Source organism: Triticum aestivum, chromosome 5B (genome assembly GCF_018294505.1).
Source record: "Triticum aestivum cultivar Chinese Spring chromosome 5B, IWGSC CS RefSeq v2.1, whole genome shotgun sequence".
In the NCBI taxonomy this organism is placed as follows: domain Eukaryota; kingdom Viridiplantae; phylum Streptophyta; class Magnoliopsida; order Poales; family Poaceae; genus Triticum; species Triticum aestivum.
The window spans coordinates 712977816-712987643 of record NC_057807.1 but is presented as its reverse complement, the minus strand read 5'-3'; positions in this window follow the sequence as shown (position 1 = coordinate 712987643).

The following is a 9828-nucleotide window of genomic DNA, read 5'->3' as shown; positions in this document are numbered from 1 at the left end:
CACCTTGGCGAAGCACCACCGGACCGTCGCAAGCATGCCATAGCTCCATGTCTAACGCTTCACCAGAACTCCCAGCACAAAGTATTCATCATGTGAACGAGGCATACTATTCAATGGACCATTCATCTTAACTTATAAGTGTTAGCTCTAATCTTGATTTAGTTATTTGCATGTTTATTTCATTTGCATGTAGCTAGCTGTGTTCCTGTAGTTCCGGCGAAGACACGCAAGGCGAGATTCTGGAACGGTCGTGCGATGCCGCAAGTCCGGTGAGATGCCGTAACAATGTACCGCCGTTGGTGGTCAGACTATCAAAACTAGAAATTCTTTATCAGGCACAACAAAAGCACCAGTTCATCAACCTAGACGACAATATTAGTAAAAACTGTCTTTTTTCTAGAAAACAATGCTTGTTCGCCTTGAATATAAGAATTTAATCACTGCTCCTATTAAGAAGCGAGACAAGCGTCCAAGCCCACTTATTTGCTTCCTCACCATCCACCCAGGAGTGTTCTAAAAAAAACAATTACACGCCAGGGAAGCTCAATTCAGGCAAAAGAAGCCAAGGAAACACACGGCCACCAGATACAGCAAGAGAAGCAAGGGAACCGAAGCGCGGAGTTAGCCATCTCTGCAGTACTCCCTCCGTGTATTTCTTTACGGAGGGAGTACTTACCAGTGCTTATTCTCAATCCACCATTCATTTCCTTTGTTCACGCCATATATCTACCATAGCCACTCACTAGTCTTATTATCTATATATACCGATACAATGCCCGTGCATTGCCACAAGCCAAAAAAGTATATATCTATGATTGTATTGTTATAAATATCGCCCCTTCTAATATATATTTTCTCGTCCCATATATAAACACACTGCAGCGACAGGTTCAACATGCATAAGAAAAGACAATGAGATAAAATTCTGCAATTAATGACAATGCACTTTGTTTAAAGTGTATATATCTTTGTAGATTAAGGCATAGCCTAGTGGTGGAAAGAGGCTAATATCTTTCCACCCACCCAGGTTCAAGGTACGGTACTTGCAATTTGGATTTGTTACACCAACTATATTGCAGGGGCCTCCCTTACAGTAGTCTTTCTATCAAAAAAGTGTATATATCTCATTGAGTTTTCAAACTCTCCCAACAACAATGGCTTAGGGTTAAGTGGGTTTATTATGAATGGCTCGCAAATGTAAGAGATAAATTGTATAATATTATCAAATACAAGACAGATAAAATGAAAAGGGACAATTATACATATGTTGTAAAAATGACAAGTCACCTTCTCAGCCCGAGCTCAAATGAGCTCTAGTGAACAATAAAATCAGAAAAATAAAGAATAAAAATATGAATTGTTTTTGACAAACATTGATAAATGTTCTAAGAGCTTGCAAAATTTCATCATGGAATTACATTCCTAGAAGTTTTGCCAAATAAAACTAAATCGATATTCTGAAAATGCTACTTGATTTTGTTCTAATTTTGCCACGACTCCCACAAATGTGATTCCATGATGAAATTTTGCAAGATCTTACTCGATGTTTGTCACAAAAAAGAATTCAATTTTTTTAATCTTTTTTGATTTTACTGTTCACCCAAGCTCATTTGAGCTTAGGCTGAGAAACTCCATTTGCATAAAAATGGGTGTATTTTCGGTCCCATCCAGCTATGGCTGCAAATAGTCGAGCTCGAACTAGTTAGCATTAGCTTAGCTCGGCTCATAAATTCGAGCAAGCTCAAACACAGGGAAGTTCCAAGTCGAGTCGTACAAAATGGCTTGTACTCGGCTTATAATGACCTTGAGCTAATTTTGAGCTAAATAAGATGATAAAAATCCTATAATCTAAGACCATTTGTCCAACTACATAGACCACACCAACGCAAGGAAACACAAGAAGGTACGTTTGTCCATAAATAATAGGGTACTTAGCACACGACTAACCACATATTAACACACACGTATAGCTAAATGAATTACAAAATTCCTGTAATTTGATGCTCCTTTGGGCAACAAATACATTAACTGAAAGGTGAAGCAGAAGTATAAATTACTAACCATTACTAATGACCCATCTACACAATTGAGAGATTCTATATGTAGTGTTAGTATTATGCATATGAGAATATCACAAAGATGGACGTGTGCTTTCCTGCTCTGATCCTTGACCATGAGCTGAAGTGTTATAATTTGCTTATTGTTCCTTGGTCCTGCATGCATGGAACCAAACATTACTCATAATCCTTTTTACACAACTAAACAAAAATTAGACCAACGGGGGAGGAGCCCTGTGACATTATTAGTAAGAAAGAAGGTGTGGGACATCAAGTTTTAGATTTGTGAAATAAATTCCGCCCGTAGGACTGCGGTGCGTGCTCTTGCCACTGGGCTAGATGCCCATCCATTTTACGCGATTAAACTAAACGTTGAAAAAAAGTCTAAACAACTTCACACAAATAAAATGACATGTTTAATGAAACAAATTCAGTGAAATAAGTGTTCATGTTGGCGAACATATCAATATAAAATGGAAAGTATCAATCAACTTTCACAAGTGCCGAGTACCCTAAACCCTCGTTGGCGAAGTCGTCCCACCACATACCCCTCACTCCGGAGCCCCGTGTACGAAGCAACACCGTCAGGAAGGGGTGCGATGACAACGACGCTGTTGCCCAGACATGTCCTAGGGTTTTCCCTGGCACGTGGATAAAGAAGGTGAAAGTGGTCACTGGATGCCCTCCAGGGAGGAGTTGTGGCACCCGCAGGCGTCACCGCATTGGAGTTAGACGAGCCAACAAGGATTTCTCCCACCCCCAGAACACCACTTCCAACTGCTCTGGAGTCTTCCAGCCAGCACGCCACCCGCCTGCTTGCGCCACCATAGTTTTGATGCCACCCACATCGTCTCACCGTGGCCCCCATCGGGAGACCTAGAGGACGGAAGATGAGAACGCAGGGAGCCGGGGCCAGCAGCACCACGGCCGAGCAGGAGGGAACAACCTCCACCGCCGTCGCGCGAGAGGCCAGTGCCTCCAATGCCATTGCGGTAGCTGGTCGGACGCAATAGTAGGAGGCAAACCAGGCCACCCGGGCCCGACCGGGCTCAGATCGAGCCCACCAAGGCCCAATCGGACTCAGATCGAGCCCGTGAAGTCTCCACCGCCATGCTGCTACAAGCGACGACGGCGCCGCCAACACCCAGGTTCTCGCCACCCCACCGCCACCTCTAGGAAGCTACGCCTCAAACCGGAGACACCGGCCCGCCCCACCCAGATGGGGCCCGAAGGGGCCCAGATCTGGCATGAGCAGGCGCCGCCAGCCCGCACCACCGTGGAGCCCCGCCGCCAACCGCCGCGCCTCACACCACTGACCACCGACGCCAGCGATGAGCCACCCCGCCGCCGCGCCGCACCACCGCCACCTGAATGTACCGATCGGAGCAATGTGCCCCCCGCAAGAGCCGCCATGGGAGGGAAAAGCTGTGGGCCGCCGCCGGCAGCGCCGCCCGGGCCGATCCCGCGACGTAAGCCGGCGACTGCGGGGAGCAGGAGGCTTGGGGAGGACGTTGGGGAAGAGGGACGAGGGGCGCAGCCGGCCGCCCTCGGGGGAGGGGGTGGGGAGGGGGCGGACGCGGTCGCGGTCGCGAGAGGGCGAGGAAGAAATTTGACCAGCGTACCACATTTTTTTAGCTATGTAAGAATTCCATAAAATGGTTTTTATGAAGAAAAAACCACCATAATAAATGCCTTCTTTGTTTTTCCTTTTCATTTTTGCACTTTTTTTTCTAATATATGGTGAACATTTTTTAAAGACACAATTGAATATTTATTTAGTAGGCGGTAAACTTTTTTAAATATACAATGAACACATTGAACATTTATTTATTATATGGGAAATTTATTTATATACCGTAGTTGTTATCATGTATGGTGACCTTTTTTCTATTGTACTGTGATTTTTTTTATATAGGCTAAACATTTTCCGTACTGAAGAATTTTAATTCTTTCTATATTGGTTTTACATTTTTTAGCTATGTAACAATTTCATAAAATGGTTTTGTGGAAGAAAACACACCATAAAAATAGCATAGAAGAAAACAAAGAAAAGCGCTAAAAACCGCCATACAAAACGCGTAGAAGAAAAATAAAGAAAACCTCCTATGTTGAAGACAACGACTAGGCATGAAGATAAAAGCAAGTCATCCAAAATACAATGAGCAGCAGTTTACTTCACCAAATTTCTCTCTATCTACATCTGTACACTATATATCTAGCTATGCATTGTACTCTCTTAAGTGAGTGTCTACTCCATTCTACTTTGCCAAATTATGTACTGTGTTGTTCTCAAGATATTTGACAAAATAAAATGAACTACCAACAACAAACACAACAACCAACACATGAAGTTACACCTTAGCCAATGGACGGGCCTATGCACGGGCGCAGCGTACCGCCACACCTCCGCCTTGTTAGTTAAAAACAATTGTGGGAGCTTTTGCCCAGTGCTGAAGTCGGCAAAGGTACACTTTACCCAGTAATATACTCAATATCTTTGGCGTCTGTCACCACCAACTTCAGCAGGTGGTATATTGAGCCTATAATACGTAAACTTGGCAAATCTTTCTTGCAGTGAAAAAAAGTAAACAGAATTGTTTATCCCAAACGACTGTGCCATGTGACTCTTGGTTGCCCAGTTCCATTTCACGAGCTCTCGGCACGACGCGTATTGCCTGTGTTTTCGTTTTGCCGAGTATTATTCGGACAGATCTCAGCGAACTGAACTCTCTACCGAATACGCAATATTGCCGGGTATGGTTCTTGGTAAAGGCTGGTGTGGCGAGAGCCCATGAAAGGGAACACGACAAATGGCAGTGCACTCAGGAAGCGTTCCAAACTGGTTTTTACAAAAGCAAAAGGGATACATGAGTATACCGTATGCTCTATTAGAGAAAATCGGTGGGGATGTAGAAATTCTACGCTTATACTTGCAACGTACCTCGGGTACCAAAGTAATATTTCTTGCTTGTACTAACTGTCTCACCAAAACAAGTCATAATATGTACGAACGAGAGCACTAATCGCCTCAGCGAAACAACTTCAGATACATCCTATAAATTGATGCTTCCCAGTGTGCATAGGCACCAACATCGACTTACTTGTCTGAACAGCCGCAACAACCAAACATCAACAACCATAGCCAGTTAGCCACCACCAATACCAAAGCCATGGCGTCCTCTCGCATCCTCCTCCTAGCCGCGATCCTCCTGGCTCTGGCTTCTGCCCAGGCGCGTGGCCAGAGCATGCCGCCTTCACCGGCAACAGCCGCTCGCGGTGGCAATTGCACGTTGAATGGCGCAGTCATGCTTGGAGTGTGTCTTAAACTTCAACAGGGCAGGACAAGCCCGGCCGACAAGAACAAGTGCTGCCATCGGATCTAGGGGATGCAGAGCCCCGCCAACTGTCTGTGCTTGGCCTTCCAGCTAGGTAGTGGCCTTATCGGCGGCATTCCCGATGGCGTCAATTCCGTGCTCGGCGTCTGTGGCATGGCCCGCATCCCCAACCTGGTTTGCCTGGTGGCCTCTGGAACGGTCTGATCGGCCTTGGCCTTGCTAGTGGGCTCAACGAGTGCTGGCTGTAGGCAGGCTCACACTCTAACAGGTGTATCAGCGCACCTACGTCACCAATAAAATATAAGTACTGCCTAAATAATCTGCCATACTAGCCATATGTACGGGTTTCAACCTGACTTACTATGTATGCATACTAGTTTTCCAAATAAATAAGAATTTGCGATCTACTTATCATACTTGTCGTGTGGGCCCAGCTGACGACCAGTGAGTATTTATAGCATCTTCAACCGTAAACATCAAAATCACCCCCCCCCCCCCCCAACGCATGCGATCGCGCCCGGGCGCATATACGAACAGTGATCGGCAACACACACAAAATTGATTCAACAACCAGAAACAACATTTTCAAATCATCAATTCCATATTATTAGATGCAACATAAAACTAATTGGGCACAACGCGTTTGGCTCCGCCCTGTCCATGACCCGTGGATGGTGGTGCTCCTCAAAGAGTTGCTGCGCTGGCGAGGTAGAGCAGGACATGGAACACACACCGGCTCACGGGACCCGATTCCCGGCCACATCTCCCTTGTCCTACTCTTCATCCTAGGAGCTTGGCGTTGGTGCACGTGATGTCAATGATGGATTTGTCGCGCTCAGAGCCGATGACGTAAACCACGATGCGGTTGTGCCACCCGGGGTTGGTGGGCACCATACGCAACACTGGAGAGTGCGACTCCGCGTTGCCAACGTCCACCGCAAGGGCTGCCGCGGCCTCTTGTGCCCGGTGCCTCGCCCTGCGGGCACGCCACATCATATTTGTGTAGGACGACTTGCATGCGTTCACTTCTGCCTCAGATGAAGATTGCACGGAGTCTCTCACAAGGGAGCAAACATGAGGCCACTGTTGAGGCAAAGTTGCAAGTGTGATGTGTCTTGACTTCCCTTCCTTTTTACTATTTCTTACAGATCCGCTAATTATTTTGACCGTGCACTCAGGAAGCAAGATTTGTCCAGTAGTGTAGCGTTCCAAGTTTGCTTCTTACAAAAGCAAAATGGATACATGAGTATATCATGTGCTCTATTAGAGAAAATCGGTGAGGTGTAGTAATTTTACGCTTATACTTGCAACGTACCTTGTGTACCACACTATTATTCCCTGCTAGTACCGCTGCACTAATTACAACCTTTCTCTAGAAGACAAGAGAGATCTTAGATGGAGCCCACTTTCTATGAGCTTCTTGAAATATGCTTCGGTGTTGGCGCCAGCAATTACATTCGTGTACTAATCGTCTCACCAAAACAAAAAATGGGTTGTTCACTGTTCGATCGGCTTATTGAGAGGAATGGAACAAACAGTATGGAAGGAAATTGCAATATACGAATGGTATGGGTAGATCCAATGCTAATACTATTTTGAGCAAGATCTGGAAGCTATCTTGTCCGCCAAAGGAAAAAATCTTCATCTGGCGTACATTGCATGGAACACTCCCATGTTATGTTATACTCGCCAATAGACATGTGAAGATCCCTCCCATCTGCCCAACATATTTAAATGGGCTAGAAGACATCTGCCCAACATATTTAAATGGGCTAGAAGACACGAAACACGTCTTGTTTCTATTTCAGAAGGCGAAAGAGGTCTGGAATAAGTTAGGTTTGTATGAGGTGATCAACAGAGTGTTGATGACCGGGCGGGAGAGGCAGTTCTTGAATTTTTAATACTTATGCCAGAGGAAGAAATATCTGTTTAGGGACTCCAAAATACACATGAATTGATCGTTATAACAGCTTGATATTTATGGTGGGATAGACATAAACTGGTTTCTAAAGGAAAGTCTCAAGATGCATATCAATCTGCGATGGGGGCACATCCTATAGCGGCAAATTATGTTAAAGCAAACTCCCCTTAGGCAATCAGTAAGAAAGGGGGATGGCTTAGACCTCCTATGGGTTTTGTGAAGCTAAACGTTGATACTTCTTTTGACCATGATCTGCTTAGAGGCACGGCAGGGGCAGTCATGAGAGATGACAAAGGAAGGTTCATTGTTGGCGGAAGTTGGCGACTTGACTGGTGTGCGGATGTTCTAACGGCAGAAGCATTGGCACGGAGGTTTGGCCTTAATCTAGCACAGAAGGCGGGGTGCAATTGCCTTATTGTTAACTCTGATAATATGGAAGTGATTGACACGATGAAGAATGGAGGACAATCGGCGGGAGCGGCGACGGCAATGTTCGATGATTGCTATTTTATGACTTGGGAATCTACTACTACTAGGTTTGAACATTATAATAGGGAAGCAAATGAAGTTGCTCATGAAATTGCTAGGCTAGCGAAATTCTCTACGACTAGGAATTGGTTTGAGGAGCCCATGGTTGATATTGTATCTCTCCTTATTGATGATGTAACTGTTTTTTCTAACTAATAAAGCTTAATGTTTTAAAAAAAATGTACGCACAAGAGCACTAATCGCCTCTACCAAACAACTTCAGATACATCCTATAAATTGATGTTTCTCAGTTAGCCACAACAACCAAACATCAGCAACAATAGCCAGTTAGCCACGACCAACACCAAAGCCATGGCGCCCTCTCGCATCCTCCTCCTAGTTGCAATTCTCCTGGCCCTGGCTTCTGTTAAGGCGCGTAGCCAGAGCATGCCACCTTCACTAGCAATGGCACCAGCACCAGCCGCTGTCGGTGGCGATTGCACGTTGAATGCCGCAGTCGCGCTTGGAGTGTGTCTTAAACTTCAATCGGGGAGGACAAGCCCATCCGACAAGAACCATTGCTGACATCGGATCCAGGGGATGCAGAGTGCCTCCCAGTGTGTATGCTTCGTCTTCATATTGGCTGGTGGCCCTGTCGGCGCCAATGTCGCCAATGACGTCAATTCCGTGCTCGGCGTCTGCAGCATGGCTCAAACACATCAAAATCCGGCCCCAAACGTTTGTTGACGCACTCGGACGCCTGCGTGGACAGTGACTGGACATCACACACAAAATTGATTCCATAACCACAAACACCATTTTTAAATCAGCAAATCCATTTATTACATGCAACATAAAACTAAGCTTTGGCAGAGCTCGTTCGGCTATGCCCTGTCCATGACACGTGGATGGTTGTGCCCATCGATGTGTTGGTGCGGTCGTTTGCGAGGTAGAGTAGGACATGTGACAAACACTGGCTCATGGGAATTGATTCACCATTGTATCCCATGTCCTAATGATCCTCGTCGAAGCCCGTCACCAGTGGACGTGAGATCGATGATGGATCCATCACTGTAGGTGTTGCCCACATCCACCATGATGCGGTTGCTCCACCCAGGTTGGTGCACACTATAAGCAGCGCCGGAGAGTTTGACTCTACCTTGCCACTGTCCGCCACAAGGGCTGCCGCAGCCTCTTGCGCCCGCTGCCTCGCCATCTTCTTTATCATTTTCAGCAACTTTTGTCAGATACACCATTCTCTGTCTTTCATTGCAGCAATTCCTGGGCCATACCCAACTCTGTCTAACATGCGCTCCAACTTCAACCTCTCATTTTTCACTTTCTAGTCTCTTTGCATTAGCAAGGGCCTGACAAAGATCATCAACGGGCTCATCTGTTGCCTCTTCTTCAGCTTCCCCCATTGTAGTACCATCGTATTCAGGAACCTTAGGATAGTTGTCATCATCCTCTTCTTCTTCATTGTCCTTCATTATAACCCCTCTTTCTCCGTGCTTCGTCCAACTGTTAAAGCCAGACATGAAACCGGACTGAAGCAGGTGGCTATGAATGATTTTTGAGGTAGAGTAATTCTTATCATTCTTACAGACACAACATGAACAACAGATAAAAGCATCCTGCTTGTTTGTCTCAGCCACACACTGAAAATTATGCACGCTGTTAATGAACTTGTGAGAGCGTCGGTCATCATACATCCATTGCCGACTCATCTTCATTACACAACACCGAAGTGACCAAATTAATACAAGTTCGTACATAAAGTTTGTACATACTTCTTATAAAACAACATACAACTATCTAGCTAAAGTATTTATATGCTGAATGCGATCAAAATCGCAACTAAGGTAATAATTGATCCCACAACATAATGATTCCAAGCCTCTTTATTAATGACATATTTTCTAATCTTTCTAATCTTTAAGCGCATTGCATCCATCTTGATCTTGTGATCGTCGACGACATCAACAACATACAACTCCAATTTCATCTTCTCTTCTTCAATTTTTTAAAAATATATTTAAATAATAAC